At 40.0% G+C, this 18,036-nt stretch overlaps 1 protein-coding gene across 7 annotated transcripts in view; it reads right to left on the reverse strand.

The window, feature by feature from the left end:
- Positions 1-18,036, reverse strand: part of LNX2 (ligand of numb-protein X 2) — an 80,598-nt gene that overhangs the window by 43,340 nt on the left and 19,222 nt on the right. Inside the window, exons 1-3 of one of the 7 annotated variants that reach the window (XM_042939190.1) lie at positions 13,420-14,346; positions 12,914-13,135; positions 11,350-12,018 (exon numbers count right to left, since the gene is read on the reverse strand). The exons of 4 other annotated variants lie outside the window; for them this stretch is intronic. The gene's annotated coding sequence lies outside the window, so the exon portion shown is untranslated. Of the gene's footprint in view, positions 1-11,349; positions 12,655-12,913; positions 14,347-18,036 lie in introns of those variants that run through there. 2 more of the 7 variants (XM_042939124.1, XM_042939259.1) reach the window with 2 other exon arrangements.

An 18,036-nucleotide genomic window follows, 5' to 3' on the forward strand; every position in this document is an offset into this window, starting at 1 on the left:
GGGTATCATTTAGATGCTTCTTTCTATTACCTTCAAAGGCAAGTATCCTGATTTTATTAAAGTAAATCATCTGTGCTCTTCTAAAGGATGAAAACTTTCAAACATTTAACTTCCTGCACAGTAAAATGCAGAAAACACTTGTTTTCAAGCGACTGATAAATTCTTAACTTGAAGGTCTTTTCAAAAATGCCTAGCTTCAGTGATCGTGGATCGCAACTTCTCCACTCACTCTCAATTACCCAAGGGAGTGAAAAGCATCAGAAGAGTCCGGAGTTAGAGTTTGCAGCGTTTGAGGTCTGGGTTCAAAATCTGGCCCTCTCACTCACTCACTAGCAACGTGACGCCGTGACGTGCACAGCACTTAAACGTCTATAAATCTCAGGCTCCTAGTGTGTAAAACAGCGATGGTATTTTGCTTACAACATAGGATGACTGTGAAGCTAAAAATGTTACAACAGCCAGAAAGAGAAAGCAAGTATGACAGGGAAGGCACAGCCCTGGGAGGAGCGTGGCTTTCTAGGTGAAGCCATCAGCCAAAAAGCTCACTGTGAAGGTGGCACTTCAGTTAAAACCAAAAGGAAGTAACTGGAAGGCCACGCAGGTATCTGGTATAAAGACGCCTGTTCCAGACGAATGCAATAAATAGTAAGCATAAAGGCCTGGAGGGGAGAACGTGCCAGGCGTGTTCAGTGAACAGTAAAGAGGCCAGCGTGGAAGACACGAACAAGGCAGACAGAAGAAAACGGGTCAGAATGGTAACTGGGGCTAACTACATCTTGCGGGCTTATGGTACAACTTCGGCTTTTACTCTAAGTACCTCCACAGGATCGCTGTGGCTGATATGCTGAGAAGAGGCCAAAGGTAGAAGCAATTAGGAGCCTACTGAAACCGTCTAAGCAAGAGATGACTGTTGTAAGAACCAGGCGGACATGACTGAGATAATGAGAAGCGACTCCGTTCTGGACGTATTCTGAAGACAGACCAATATGATTTGCCAAAGAATAAGATGAGCGTGTGGGCTGATACGGGGGGTGGGGTGGGGGTGGGAGTGGCGTTAGAGGTCAAAGGCGGGGGGTAGAGGTCAAAAATGATTCCAAGGTGTCTGGTCTGAACTCAAAAAAGAGAATGAACGTCACTGAGATGCAAGTCTGTAAGAGGGTAGCTTTAATGGCTATACTCAAGTTTGAACATCTTAAGTTTGATATGGCTATCAGATCTCCAAGTGGAGACTCTGAGTAGGCAGCTAACTACACCGCCCGGCTCAAGAGGGAGGATTGGGCCGGCGATACAAATTTAGGAAGCATCAGTGTATGGAAAGCCATCAGACAGGAAAAGATCCCCAAAGGAGAGTGGATGAGTGGTAAGTGGCAACGAAGTCAGCAGACTGAGTCCTAGGACATTCCAGTACTATGAAGAATGGGCGATAAGGGGGGGACCAAACTGAAGGGGAGTGGCTGTCAGGGTAGGAAGGAAATCAGGAAAGCATGGTGTGCAGAAACCAAATAAACCAAGTGCTTCAAGGAGGAGGGAAGAATTGACTGTGTTAAATCCTGCCGGCAAGTAAAATAAGATTAGGACTGAGTAAGCCTTGGATTTAGCAACACGGAATTCACCAGTGACCTTGATCCAGAGTTTTGGTGGAATGAGCGCAAAAGCTTCCTGGAAAGAGTTCAAGAGAAAATTGGAAGACAGCAATTAGAACACAGACAGTTCTTTTCAGAAACTGTGCCAAATGGAAAAGGGGGAAAATCTCGAATCCTGGGATGAACTGGAAGACTATCCGAGGTGATAGCACGTCCTGCTCCTTAACCAAACCTCCATATGTACCAGTTTATTACTGTATTTACACACAGCCTTAACTCCTTGCTCCTTGCAACAGACCTCCTCCTTCCCGATCTGCAGATGAACTTCCCTCTACCTGGGCTCCATATCCCATACCCTTGTCAACCTTTGTCAGTTTTCTCCTCTCTCTCCCACCTCTAACTCTCTCCCCTCCCCATAAAGGCAGTTCACGTCTCCACAGTTTTAAACGTGAAAACGGGAGATCTGTCGACTATTACCGCTTCCCCCACCTTCATTTCACCCCCAGTATTTCTGGAATGTGAGACCATGAGTGCAATCTCCAATTTTTTACACAAAGAGCTTCCAATCTCCAGCAGCCCAAGACTGCTTTTGCGGTCTGAAGTGTCTAACTGCCAGACCTCCTGATCACTTCTCAGGGCCAGCTTCCGCTTTACCTCTCTGTAATTGACTAATTCCTCTCCTTGAAACTCCTTGCTCCCTGGGCTTAAATTATACCAGTCTGTTCTGGTTCTCATCCAATGTACCACTGTTTTGTGACAGCCTTGCAGTTATTTCCTTTAGGCGAATGCTAAGAAAGTGAGGTTGCCAGGCCCAGTGAAAAAGTTTCTGATTTATGTTACTAAACTGCCCTCCCAGAGAGCCAACAAAATTCTGGCTCCTACCAGCAATGTATAAGCATGCTAACTTCTCTCAAACTGTTCTAATCCTGGTTAATTTTATTCTTTTTTAATTTTTTTTTTTTTAACGTTTATTCATTTTAGACACAGAGAGAGACAGAGCATGAATGAGGGAAGGTCAGAGAGAGAGGGAGACACAGAATCTGAAACAGGCTCCAGGCTCTGAGCTCTCAGCACAGAGCCCAATGCGGGGCTCGAACTCACGGACCGCGAGATCATGACCTGAGCTGTAGTCGGTCGCCCAACCGACTGAGCCACCCAGGCGCCCCAATTTTATTCTTTTTAATATTTATAAATCTGACCATTGAAAATACAAGTCTAACGTCTCATTTTTCCTTTAATTTGCATCTCTTTGGCTGTAGCTAACTTCATATGATTATTAGCCTTAATTGTCTTGTGAGGGGCTCTATATCCTTGGCCCCATTTTTTTTCTATTGAATTTTAGTCTCTTTCCTGGTATGAACTCCATATATTAAGATAAAAGCTCTTTATCAGATCATAATTTCTTTTCCCAGGCATCCCGTGGGCCTGTGTGCTCACTGACATAAAGAAGTTGTCCATTTTCATGCAAACGAATACATTTTTCCCTTTAAACATCCTTCCACTACTCTTACCCCTCCTCCATGATAAGATGAGATAAAGATATGCCTCTATTTTCTTTATTTGTATAGTTTTTAATAAAATGGCTACCATTTGTTCCGAACACACTCTGAGAACAGATCTACCTTTATTTTTCTCCCAAGTTATTAAATAATTGTCTCAGTTCCTGTGTATCTGACTCACACTTATGTTCAAAACCCATGTCATTATTTCCCTCTAGATGATCCTATTACCACACTTCCTAATGGCACTTCTAGACGCCCAGTACCCTTTGACTAGAACCAGAGAATCCTGTTTCTCTCCCTCTCTGCCTCATTTTCCACCCCCAGTCACCAAGTTCCCACCGATTTCCCCCTCCAGAACACGGGACTTGTGCGTTCTCTACCCTCCATCCCCACCACTCCTCCCAGAGTAGGCCACATGGCTTGTTGCACCTGTCGTCTTACTAATCCCTCGACAGGGATCCCAGTCCCGTTCCTCCTCAACTGTCCACCCCTTACAGCACCAGCATCCCCACAACGGTGATCTTCTTTTCTTCACACCCTTCTGTAGGCTCCGACTGCTACCACAAAGCGAAAGCCAAATTCTTCAGCTACCGAAACCTTCTACATCTGCCTCCTTTCACGTTTCACCTCCTGACACGATTCTACACATTCCACCCTCTGGCTGCGCCAAACTACTTACAACTTCCTGACCTCAGCAAGTCCTCTCTCCACTTGGAAGGCCCTCTCCTGCCTTGCTGAGCTGCAGAGCCCCTGTCCACTTAATGGCCAGTTCAAGTGAACCCTCTGCTACAAGGCTCTTTTCTCATCCACCCAAACAAAATCACTCGTCCTGTCCCTTACGCCGCCATTTTATTATGACTTCATTCGCTCCTCACCGCTGTGGTAAAGGCAACCACTTGCCGGCATGTGTCTGCCCTACAGGACCTCCCTGAAAGGTCAAGTACTGTGTCCTGCATCGCACCTGCCTGCACGCGGTTAAGAACAATCTCAGGACTGAGAGAGAGAATGCTTTCACCTGCCTCACCAAATCTGGACTCCACCTCTAGCGTTTTTATTCCTACTGCCTCTGCTCTAAATCAGGTCCCCGTTACTACTGTAATCATACCTCCTGTGTCTCATTGCACTTCCCCATCACAAAAGGTGATTTCATAGCGGACGAGGATTCTATCGTTTCTCTCCAGGAAAAAAAAAAAAAAAAATCTCTTTATAGAAGAAAGGCCTAGTGCCTTAACAGGGTATGTCTGACTCTTATTGCCACCCCTAAGCCTCCAAACTCTGTGTTCTAGCCAGAAGCTTCTTCAAACCCCTCACTGAACACGTATGTCATACCACTATGCGTCCAGGGACTGCTAGTTTGTCTCTCTTCTCTGACAGGATCTTCCAGCCTCTCTCCTTCCTTTCTCTCCCTGACCTCCACCTCGCCTCACCTACTCCGTCCCGCTGCACCCCCAACATCACACTCCCCTTACTCGTCCCGCCAATTTCCTAAGCCTCTGCCCTGTTACGTTACAGACTTCCTTATCTTCTTAAATGGAAAATACTAGCCATTAATGTTTACCCAATGATTCATTAATATACATACCCGTGATTCTTCCACAAAGAGCTCTCCGACCGTCTCAACTGCCACTTCCCTTAAATGTTTGTCACCTGTTACTTCTCTCTCACACACATACCCACACTCGTAGTTTGTGGCTACTAATCTGCTCTCGGTTGGGCATTCACATACCCCCACTCATTAGGAACCATATGTGAAAAGCAGCCAGGCCTGGCGAGGCTTGGGAAAAAACCACCACAAGGTACGTGGCTTCAGTGAAGCCATCTGGACACAAACGGTTATGGTTCCAGTGAAATAAATCACTCTATCCAAATGTAGAAGTGGGTCGTTCATAAACCAAAATGCCAACATTTAAAGGTATCATTGAAACGTAAGTGCCAAACAGATCAGGCATAAGGGATCAGGTTTTTACTTGTTTGGTAAGCCTCTCACTCTGGATTTTATATATACACATATATACTTTTATATATATTATCTGGATTACATACTCTAGATTTTATATATACACACATATACCTTTATATATATTATCTGGATTACATACTCTGGATTTTATACATACACACATATACCTTTATATATATTATCTGGATTACATACATACGTACATCCCTTTGGTGGTGTTTGCCCTGACAGCATTACCATGTGTCTCCTCAAATTACTCCTGTAACATTTTACACTTTACAGATATACAGGTTAGTTGTACTTGTAAATTTTACCTAGGAGATTTGGCATTTTCAGATACAATCTGGGGCGAGGAATTACAGGGAGATGAAAAAAATCAAATCATACTGCAGAATAGGGTTACTTCTGGGAATTTTCTTTAAATCTATTCTTAAATAGGAGATGTAGATTCCTGCTCAGTTTCTCAAAGACTCACAGTTTTTGAACTCGTCCTTAAATATTGGGCTTTTTTGCCCTCTAGCTAAACATTATGAAAAGCTTTTAAAAAGTGGTAATAATTACCATTAGATATTTCAGTGGTTTTATTAATATCGAAAGACATTTTAGACAGAGACAATCTAAGAAACAAGAGATTTCACAATTCTTTTTTTTATTATTAAAAAAAAATTTTTTTAACATTTATTTATTTTTGAGAGAGACAGAACGTGAGTGGGGGAGGGAAGGAGACACAGAATCCGAAGCAGGCTCCAGGCTCTGAGCTGTCAGCACAGAGCCCGATGCGGGGCTCGAACCTATGAGCTGTGAGATCATGACCTGAGCTGAAGTCGGATGCTTAACCAACTGAGCCACCCAGGTGCCCCAAGATTTCACAATTCTTAATGGTTCCTATATCCTAGCCCTAAATAACACCCCCAGAAAAATCTAATGGTTCTGTTGAAAACAAAAACTTAAAATTTAGAATTACACACACACATACACATGCTACAATTTGACGGTCATTTTCTACTCCAACATTTTATATTGTTGCTTCTTTCTTCAAATTTATTATAATTTTTTACTTTAAAAATATCTGTTGCTTAGTAGTCTAATATGGGAATCTACCCCGTTTCTAGAAGCTATTTGATTTAATCTGAGTTAATCTATAAACTATTCTATACACACATACATAAATACTAACACTTTCAGAAAAGAAACCCAGAAAGTTGGATAGATGTTTGGTATAAACTAATACAAAATAAATTAAGCAGAACAATATTTTTACACAATTACGGAGCCGAGCCTTCTGTCTTTTCCCTTGATGTACTACATATATTCAGAGTTCATCGTAACACTTTAGAAATGTTTCTTCACTTTTAAGAATGCCTATAGTGTTTTGACCAGTAGGAAACCCAGTTTAGGAAATACGAAAAATAACCGTATTTCCTAAGGTTTTTAGTTAAGAAATAGAGAAATTTAAAAATTATACTTCCCTTTAACAATTTTTAAATGAATTCACATAACAAGCAATTATAAAGTAGTCAATAAGCACCTTATATTTATAGCATTTCTTGTTATTAAGTACATCAACATATGGCATAAACAGCTCAGTACCATATGCTTATTACTTCTTCTGGATGCTGTGTCCTTCTAGCTACGTTTTTGCAGTAGTTGGAGAAGTACAATAATGCACTTGAAAAGCACTGTGTTGTGTTGTACATATTATGTATACGGGGGAGTGAAATATTAATCATATAACAACTTGTAGTCTTAGTACAATTACATTAAGGATATGTACATTGTTTTTAAAGTAGATGAAATGCTATGAACTACTCAAACGTAAACAGCAAATATTGTCTGTAGTGTGCTAATTAATCATTGAAAAGGGCAGTAGAGGAGTCAGTCTTCACACCATATAATTCACAAATGCCCCAGACTCCTAATATCAAATTTCAAAGTTAAAGGAGAAATGAAAAAGATATAAAAATGATATTTCTGAGTATATTAACTTCTGATGAGAAAAGGAGTTAATATAAATTAATTATTGATTTTAAAAGTATTCTCCCTCAAACACTATCATCTTCTAACTACCTAATCTGCTCAGGCAATTGTCTTTTTTTGGGGGGGGGGGGGGGTTGGGGGGAGAGACTAAATACGTTTATCATTTAAAAATATCTACTTAAAAATGTTTAAGCCACACATTACACTAATTTACATCAGTTAATTATAAATCATTGTTAAACTGGTCAAATAAAAAAAAGTAGCTACATTAGACTTAATATATTTATCCTTTAATTTAAAACATAACATCCAGAACGTTAAAAGCAGTGATGGGGACCACAAGTGACTACTTTCTAAAGTTTTCTAAAACGGCCATGTATAACTTATAAAAATCAAGTTCACTTGTTTATTTAAGAAGGCATAGTCTTCAAATTAATAGAATAGTGTGCAAAATTGATAAATGAAGGGAAAGAAAGAAAATAAGAGTACCTACATAGGAATGAGGCATGTGAGGACAGGTATCCTTAGCTTCTTAGCAAATTTGCAGGTTTCCTACAATTCAATGGTGGGAACGTGACATGGGCACAGCATAAAGATCTTCAGGATCTCTTAGCGTTATTATTCCCTTCCATATGCTAAATATAAATGTCGAGATTACACTTTCTTGAAAGTGGAAGATTTCAGTACCCTATCCCCATGAGGCCTTAAAAGGGAGCTAGTTAGACCAAGAGGATTCCAGAGGATTCCAGGGGCGACTGGGAGTCTGCCAGTTAAGCATCTGACTCTTGATTTCAGGTCAGGTCAGGATCCCCTGGGGATCCATTGAGCCCCATGTTAGCTTTGTGCTGAGTGTGGAGCCTGCTTGGGATTCATCCATTCTCTCTCTCTCTTTCTCCCCCTCTCCCTCTCACACGTGCTTTCTCTCTCACTCTCTCTCAGAAAATATATATACATTAAAAAAAAAAAAAAAAAAAAAAAAGAGGATTCCAGAGGAAAGGGGTTAAATAAAACAGCAACTTCCTGTTACAGGAAATCCCTATGTCCATAAACGCACTCACCCAGAGACTACCACCCCAAAGAAGCCAGACATGTGAATTTGAACAGGGCCTATCCCTCCATGCCTCCCAGGATAAATAACTGAAGCCTCAGAATTCCACCAAACACCAGTGAAAATTAATAAAGGGAAGAAAGCTCACTAAGTAGAGTGAGGAGGCCAAAAGTAGGAGCCATACCACTCACTGGTCAATTACAGGAAGAACCGTCAATTACAGACTACAACAGAAGAACCCTTAACAGGAAAGACTCATCAACTACAGGCCCCAACAGGAAAAGATGGACACCGCATCCCCTACAAGGAATCAGCTACTCCAGCAAGTCAGCCAACGAGAAACCATCATCACCCTGAACTCTAGCTTTTCTGCAAGGGACTTTTGTTCAAAACAACCCCTCCCAACTTCCTCCTCCTTCTCCATACAATAACGTTCCTCTCCTTTGTGGGGCTTGCCTATTGTTTTGCCAAAGCTTGTATGTCCTGAATTAAAATTCTCTGCTGTTTCTGAATAAACCCATTTTTGCTGTTTTATTTTTAAGGTTAACACACATGAGAGTACAAAAAAGAGCTCATTCAGTTGTATCTCAGCTTTTTACATGAAAGGGACTCATTAGCCTGTGGAATTCTATCTGTAACGTCCCTAAGACCAAAGGGTCTTATTTTGACCCTCTCCATCCCAACGAAGAGCCTACCAAACAGTTGTTAATCAACTCAAAACAAGTAAGCACCATTATTCTATGCCCCTATAATCCTATACTTCACCAACTAACTTTTCAGCCTCTTTACATCTCAGATATAACTGCAACCATCTACTGTTACTATTTTTGGACCATTCTAATCCATTTAGCACCTATCCCAATCTGCTCACCACCAGAGATCCAATGACTCATAATTAATTTAATTCCTCCCCATTCCTCCTTTTCAAATACAGGTTTCCCCCACTATCTGGACGTGGAGCATTCCAACGCAATCTTCTGTAAGTAGAAATGGCATAAAGCAAAGAAGCGATCACCATTAGTTTATGTGGAAAAAATGCGGGCCATTCCTGTACCCCCAAATAACTTCTCTTAGGCTTTTCTGATACCTTAGGACACATCTTGCCGACAGATGCACAAATTAAACCGAGACAAAGCACACAGGCTCACACAGTTCAGAGCTGTGGTGGCTTGACGGCAAGATGTTGAGTGCAGCTCTCTGGGAAGGGGTGTAGGGCCACTCTGGCTAATCCAGATGTGCGCTGTCCCTGGTAATTGCTCATGCAAAACAAACACTGAGTGCTATTTTCTTCACCTTTCTTCCTTCCTTCCTTCCTTCCTTCCTTTCTTTCTTTTTTTGTAAAAGTAAAAATCCTCTTTGGATTTCTTTTGGTTAGTGAAAACAAGTACTCTTGAAGTCCTTTGTCAAAGCAAAATGGCAGAACATGAACTTTTGAAGAGCGGGGAAACCTGTCATTTTGCCTGCGAAACTACTGTTATTAATAAAATATACACATATATAAACTTACTCATGAGAGCTTCAGTTAAGCATGAGAGAGCCAGTTTTCCAAACGTAAAGGTGTTATTCCATGTCTATTTTATGCCATGTTAAATAATTCTACCCATACACAGAACACAAGGAAATTTATAGCTTTTGAGAAATGCATTCATCTTTTCAAAATATTACCTGAGGATATTGCTTCTGAATGGATCTAGAATTTTATGGCCACAGATATTATTCTGCAGCCTTTAATTTAATTTTTAATTACATTATTTACATTAATCTTTAATATATTAAATTATATCTAACAAATATTTACTGAGTGCCTGCTATGTGCTGGGCTGTGTACGAGGCAAATAAAGCTGAGTACGTAATCCACAATTCTATTGATTGAACACATTTAAGTCTCCATTTTCAACCTATATATTTCACAATAGTTTTTAAGAGAACAAATTTGATCAAAACTGGAAATAACAACAAACGAAAAGTTCAGTTGTATTTGTGGCTCTTGGCAGATAAAATGTTCTCAATGCACATTCTCTTCATTTTAATTCATTTCATTAGAATGTGAAAAGCAGAGGCACACATTAAGTGCCCATAAAAGGAAAACTCTTGGCTTAGAGAACAGTCTTAAAGGTAAAAAATCCATTACATAAATATATTTTCAACTAAGTATGATTTATATAATTATTTGTACTTATAGATTGTGAGGACGCCTTTTAATCTACATGGGTACCGAAGAATCTAGTCCACAGAGGTTACAGATTATTTAGCTAGATCAACTGTATATCTAAAAACAAATTCTAATAGAAAAGATGGTGAAAAGGAAAGGACCCGCTGGAGGGATGTTAAGCTTACAGGCAGCTCCAGAACCTTAGATCAATGGTATTTCATAAACTTTATTTTCTTAGTCTTTTCTCTCCTCATCTCTGTCCTTCCCTTCCTCTATTTCGATATCACATTCTCTACCCTTACCTGTCTTTTCTTTTTCCAACAAAATCTAAGGAAAATAAATCGACAAAGTGATTTGTATCCAATTTATGAAAATTAATACATTACTTTGTTCTGAGGACATCTGCACGTAACAGAAGACAAAATGAAACATTAAAGGAACACATCTTTAATTAATTTCAGGTACTTCCAAAGAAATGGATCTGAGTGTAGCTGACTTAACAAGGAGACTTTCCCAGCATACCCCCAGTATCATTATACACTGGCTAGATGCCTCTTTGCAAAGTTTAACCGGCTGGCAGGAGAGTCTCTCACAGAGGGACTCAGACCTTCCTCCCTTAAATAGGTATTTTTCCCTCAAAAGTAATCAGGCTTCTGTCAGCCTTCAGGCAAACTCTAGATGATGGCTAGAGGGAAATGATGTGAATGGGTCTGCGTGTCAGGGGAGAGGACTATGGCAGCGGGTCTGGTACAGGCAAGGGGATATGGCAATAATGTAGGAAGGCAAAACAGAAAGTGACTGCAATGGTCAAGATGAATGGTAATGAGAACTTGAACTAATGTAATGAGTAGCAACGGTCAAAAGAGGGGTGGATTTGGGCAACACTTTAGGATGTTCAAAAAAAAAAGGCGAGAAGCCGGAGGGTAAGGAGTCGGCATATCAAACCCAGCACAGACATATCAAAGAAAACAAAAGCTATACGTGAACTTTCCTTGTATTTCCCATCAAAATACAACTACACTCCCTGTAATTCAAGGTTAGCTTCTCAGTCATAAATATAAGAGTTTCCTGATATTGCCCAAAGCCCAAATATAATGACCTATTTAATATTTTACTCTGTTAATTACCTTCTGTTGAGGAAGAAAATGTCTTTCAAGATTTACCAAAAATGCCCATCATCAGGAGGAGGTGGAGTCTTAGGCTGTCACCTTCTGCTTGGACCAACAAAGGCACCGGGCTAGACAATCAGCAAGCTTGTTCCGGCTCAAACATTTCAGCACAGCCCTGGGTAGGGATTGGGGGGTGGGGGGTGGGGCAGTGGGACAGGGTAGTGTGGAAGAAGGAAGTTTCGCCACTGTTGAAAACTAAAACACAAAACCACCATGGTAAACACCTAGGGCCCGCCCTGCCTGAAATTCAAGGCCCAATATGCTACAGAAAAGCACAGTTTAGCCAGAAAAAGATTGAGAGGTAGTCAACTAAAATGAGAACAAGTGAAAAGAACTAGAACACGGGGACAGGACAAAATAATTAGGACTTTTTGTGGTTAAACAACAGGGACAGGACTGATGTCATGAAGAGACAAATAGTGTAAATTAAACAGGGATTAACTCATGAGAGCAATTTTGACATAGAAAAAAGCAATGACGGACGAGATCATCGTAAGAGCTGATATTCATCAAGCGTTTACTTTGTGTCAGACATGGTATTAACCGAGATGGGGAGTGAACAGATTTAATCCTCAGGAGTCTGGTATCATCATTAGCAGCAGCAACCTCATTTTTCAGATGAAGAAGCTGAAAATAAGAAATATTCAGTAACTTGCCCAAGATGCCAAAGTGAGTAATTGAATATGATTCAAAGCAGGCAGTCTGATTCCAGAGCTTTAATTTTTAAAGGATATACACTTAAAATAAATACGTGGAGGTTGCACAAACCAAAATATGTACATACTCATCTACATAGATACAGATATACACACACACACATGTATGTGCATATAGATAAATGGATGATAGACTCACAGGGAAATTATTTATCTTCTGTTGTTAGTTAGCATCATGGAGACTAATGGCCAGAAGACAATACATACTGTTACTTGTATAAGGGCCAAAATGCTAGATGGGCCTCATTTTTTATTCTCACAAGAATGTCTCAGAATTTTAAAAAAATTCGTTTTTATTGTTACTGTGATAAGATGGGGTCTTTAAAAATCAACATTCCTTTTTACATCCGCACAATTCAAGTGACTTTTTGCTTCATCATTCCGATATCAAAATCAACTTGAATGAACATAAAACTCAATTAGCATCTCAATTTTTGAGCTGTCCATCCATATCGAACAGCTTCTTGGAAAACATTCACTTATATTTACCATGGGGCATAAAAGTTTTACAAAGTTCTGAATGTAACCTTCGTATATAAAAGGATATATAGGGGTGCCTGGGTGGCTCGGTCGGTTAAGCGTCCGACTTCGGCTCAGGTCATGATCTCACGGTCCGTGAGTTCGAGCCCCGCGTCGGGCTCTATGCTGACAGCTCAGAGCCCGGAGCCTGTTTCAGATTCTGTGTCTCCCTCTCTCTCTGCCCCTCCCCTGTTCATGCTCTGTCTCTCTCTGTCTCAAAAATAAATAAACGTTAAAAAAAAAAAATTTTTAAAGGATATATAAAGAAATGTTTTAACCATGCTTACAGCTTTCTTCCTGGGCCTTTAAGGTATAAAAGGAAACTTCGTGTTCTCTCCGCTGCAACGATGCTGTCATCCAAGGCCATCTACTCCTACCTCTTAAATAAATGTCTCAAGATCTGGAACCCACCTGCTTTCTTATCAGTGGCTCTGACTTGTAGAAGTAATTTTGGATGTGAATGCCTCCACCCCTGCTAGCATCCTGAATGCGATCTGAACTTCTGATTCCTGATAAGACAGGTTCACTTATGTTACAAGCACTATAATTATGTTCTAACTACGTAAAGGTGTATTAGTAAGACTTACTAACCAAGCATTCATTAGAAAAGACAATAAGTGATAGACAATACAACGAAAATACACAAAGTTATCTGGTAGAAACAGAACAGCGCTCATGCTTTACAACTCTTCTAGAACTGTCCAGCAAACTATTTTAATGGAAAGGAAGACCTTCAAAAGATTACTGGGGAAAAGTGAGTACGTAACAACTCTCCCCCAAATTAAATTTTTACATTTTAGATCTCAAAGTCAAGAGACATATCTAAAAATTTAAACTTCTGCGCCTTGGTTAACAATGGTAGCAGCAAATGTCACCCACAGAGTATTACAGCAACCCCAACAATCTTGGCTGCTGTTTCCATGGAAACAGTCGACATGAAGAAAACCTAACAGTAGAACACTGGTATTTAAAAAAAGAAAACACTTGCTTTTGTTTCCCCCTATCAGTTAACTAACATAGCATATAACAGGTACCTAAATTAGGCGCTAGAAAGTTCATGATTCATTCAACAAACATTTGTTGGTCATAGGCTGCGTGCCAGGCACTGTGGCAGGGGAGAGGGTTACTGTGGAGATCTAAACAGGCCTTGCCCTCACAGGTCTTAGTCCAGTACAAAGATTACTTAATTAGCCAATGGCACAAGTATATATAAAACAATAAGAACACACGATATATTGTTAGAAGCGCCTAACAAGGAAGTTCAAAGTAAAGCTTCCCTGGGAATGTGATGCTTTAGGTGATACTTGAGGAAGGTCAACTAAAGACAGCTCAGTAGAAAGCACAAGGAAAAGGTGGGAAGTCTGCAGGGGTAAGAGTAATTCACCAAGGGCTAGGGACAATGTTAAGGATTTGGATGTTTATAAACAAAAAGATATGGAAGGGTTCTAAGAAGGACAATAATAAGATGAGGTTTGTATTTCAAAAACTTATTCTGGATATACTGTGAAACAAGAATTAAGGGGAAATTTGAAAGAAAGCAGGGAGCCCAGTTAAAAAGCCATAAGAGTAATAATCTAAGAGAAGAAAAGAGAACTTGAACTATAGGACACCAGTAGTGTAGAAAGAGCATGATTATCAGGCAGATAAGGAGCGAAGAGACTCCCACATTATATTATACCTACAAGATTCAGCTACAGAGAAAGAAAGAAAGAAAGAAAGAAAGAAAGAAAGAAAGAAAGAAAGAAAAAGAAAGAGAAAGAAAGAAAGAAAGAGAAAGAAAGAAAGAAAGAAAGAAAGAAAGAAAGAAAGAAAGAAAGAAGTTTTACAAAGTTCTGAATGTAACCTTCACAAAAGGAAAAAGCCACAAAAGGAAAGCTTTCTGGGCGGGGGGCAGTGGGGGGGTAGGTGTTGTCCTTCACAGCATGATAAACACATACCTGGTTGTTTCGAAGACACCATAACAGGATGAAGATCAAACCCAAGATCATTTCTGTCAAAATTGGGTCCTCCCCTGGAGAACGGGCTCTAGTACCCACCATACAGGTACATAAGCCAGAAACTCAGAAGTCACCTTTGACAGTGCCCTCTCCCTCACCTCCCACACCTAATCTAGTATAAAGTTTGACTGATTTTACTCTGTAGACTTTTGCTTCGACTTCACTCTCCAACTTTCATTTCTTACCACAGTTCTCATCAATTTCACTTCTCTACTCCACAGATTTCCTATCAGTTCCTTTAAAGTGTCATGCCCCTATTTAACTTAGGACCTTTGCAAATATCACCTGCCCAGAATATTCTTTCCCACTATCCTCTCCTAGCTCCTTCTTGTCTTTTAAAATGTGATGTCTAAAAAAATAAAAAAAAAAATGTTCCGTATGGCACCCACGACTAGGACCAGGACAGGCCCCCTGTTACCTGGTCGTGTAACATTTCCTTCTTAGTACTTATCACGGTAATTACTTAACTGTATGATTATTTAATGCCTCCCCCACCAGACTGGAAGTTCTGTGAGTACTGGGCCTGTGTTCTGTTCAGCATCATAGCCTTAGCGCCAAACACACCGCCTAGCACCCAGGGGATGATCAATATTTTTTAAAACCGATCATTAATTCAACATTACTGATAAGGTATCCGGCGTATATAGAGGAGAGAAAGAATGGAGGCTAAAAATGTCTGCTACTTGAACTTATTCTCCAGCACCACTCTGAGCGTTAAAGCCTTATCACACTGGTCATTTTGTATGGCCCTACTGATTCAATATCTTTAGGGAGGAATCCAGCCAGAGATATCCTTAGTATCATTCCCGGGTCACAAATGTCCATTCGGAGACCATCAGATGCATGGTTTATTTTCATATTACCTTATGGCCTTACTTCCTCCTCAAACAACCTGGAAGTCTTAAAGTCCTAGGACTGAAGTATTCCCTCATAACCCTCTTTCTTACTCTTACCGCATGCTGGACACTATACTAATTGCTTTACAAACGTCATTTCATTTACTCTTTTCAACAAACCCTCTGAAACGGAGGAAGCAGTTACCACCACCATTTTATCGATGAGAAAAATGAGGATCAGAGGGGTTAAAGCATGTAGGCTGTAAGTGACTCTGATGGGATTCACACTCAGGTCCAACCAGGTTCAAAGCCCATGTTCTGTGGTACCTGAAGTTAGGGAACTTTTCACCACTCCCTCCCTCTTCCCCATCGATAAAGTTAAAAACAAAAAGGCATTATATAAGTAACATGCAATAAAAATCCTAGAGAAACCACAAGATTTATGATAATCTATCTGAAGACATTGCCACTCAGTCCCACTCTGTTTAAAAAAAATTTTTTTTTAATTTAAAAAAAAGGAGAACCATGACAGTAACCCCAAAGAAAGACAATTGTATTAATGAGCTAAAATGTACTTCTCTGTACCGACTCCTCGAATAAGGCTACAATTTAGCATAATTAACTATCTATCTATCTATCTATAGATATCTATCTATATCTACCTACCTAGATAGATAGATATAGATATATATGTAAATATCACCAAAACAAAGAGAAACAAAGTTTATATGATAACAAATGCATGAAACAAGTCGTAAAAAGTTCCATCAATCAACATTTTCCTAACAATTTATTATGAAAATTTTCTAAGTTAGGTGTCTGTATATTCATAATGTTTCTGAGAAATGCATACATTCATGTAACACAAACCCCTATTAAGATATAGGGATGGGGTGCCTGGGTGGCTCAGTCGGTTAAGCGTCCAACTTCGCCTCAGGTTATGATCTCATGGCTCCTGAGTTCGAGCCCCGCGTGGGGCTCTGCGCTGACAGCTCAGAGCCTGGAGCCCGCTTCGGATTCTGTGTCTCCCTCTGTCTCTGTTCCTCCCCCACTTGCACTGTGTCTCTTTCTTCTCTCAAAAATACAGATTAAAAAAATATTTAAAAAAAAGATATAGGGGCACCTGGGTGGCTTAGTCAGTGAAGTGTCCGACTCTTGATTTCAGTTCAGGTCATGATTCCGAGGTGGTGGGATCGAGTCCCACGCAGGGCTCCGTGCTAGGTGTGGAGGCTGCTTAAGATTCTCTCTCTCCCCCTCTGTCCCTTCCCTACTTGTTCTCTTCCTCTCTCTCAAAAAAAAAAAAAGATACAGAACATAATTACCACCCCAGAAAGTTCCCTCATGTCCCTTTCCCAACCACTGCCCTAATTTTTTTTTCCACAACAGATTAGTTTTGCTTCTTCTCGAACAGGATATGAATGGGAACACAGAGTATGTACTCTCTCGTGTAAGGCTACTTTTACTCAGCATCCGTGTTGCGGTGCACATTAGGTAGCAGTCTGTCTCTTTTCATCGCTCAGCAATATGCCACCGTATCGTGTAGCTTATTGGTGGACAACTGGGCTGTTTCCGGTTTTGGGTGACAATGAGTAAAAGCATCTATTAATATTCTTGTACAAACCTTTCTATGAACATACGTTTGGGTGGGCCACAGGATAGGCGTATGCTTAGTTTAATTTAAAAACACATACGCACACACAAAAATTGCCAGATCTTCCCCAAAGTGGTTGTACCATTTTAGGTTCCCACCAAGAACACGGGAGTTTTGGCTGCTCCATATCTTTGCCAACATTTGATACCGTCAATTTTTTTTAATGTTAGCCACTGTGTTATATGTCATTAGTTAATACTTGACTTTTGAGTTGCAACTGTTCCTAAGATTGTTATAGCACAAAAATAGCTAAGAGGTACATAAAATGTAGGGCGATATTAAGCAAAGTTACACTATAATTTTATAGGTAACTTTCATATCAACTCTTTCTACTTTCCAGAAATTACATGATGGAAAGCATACTTGCTTCTTTAAAAAAAATCATTTACTTTTTTATTTTAACTTCAGGATAGTTAACACAGTGTTATATTAGTTTCCGGTGTATAATATAATGATTCAACAATTCTACACATTATTCAGTGGTCATTGTGATCGTGTCCTCTTAATCCCCTTCACCTGTTTCACCCATTCCCCCACCTACCTCCCCTCTGTAACCATCAGTTTGTTCTCTGTATTTAGGAGTCTGCTTTTTGGTTTGTCTCTTTTCTCTGTTTTATTTCTTAAATCCCACAAAGAAGTGAAATCATACGGTGTTTGTCTTTGACTGACTGACTTATTTCACTTAGCACTATACCCTCTAGATCCATCCATATTGTTGCAAATGGCAAGATTTTGTTCTTTTTAATGACTAATATTCCATTGTATGTATCCACCATATCTTTATCCATTTATCTATCGGTGGACATTTGGGTTGCTTCCATAATTTGGCTATTGTAAATAATGCTGCAATAAACATAGGGGTGCATATATCTTTTCAAATGAGTGTTTTCCTATTCTTTGGGTAAATACCCAGCAGAAAATATACT

This window comes from Panthera leo, chromosome A1, assembly GCF_018350215.1.
Source record: "Panthera leo isolate Ple1 chromosome A1, P.leo_Ple1_pat1.1, whole genome shotgun sequence".
NCBI lineage: Eukaryota > Metazoa > Chordata > Mammalia > Carnivora > Felidae > Panthera > Panthera leo.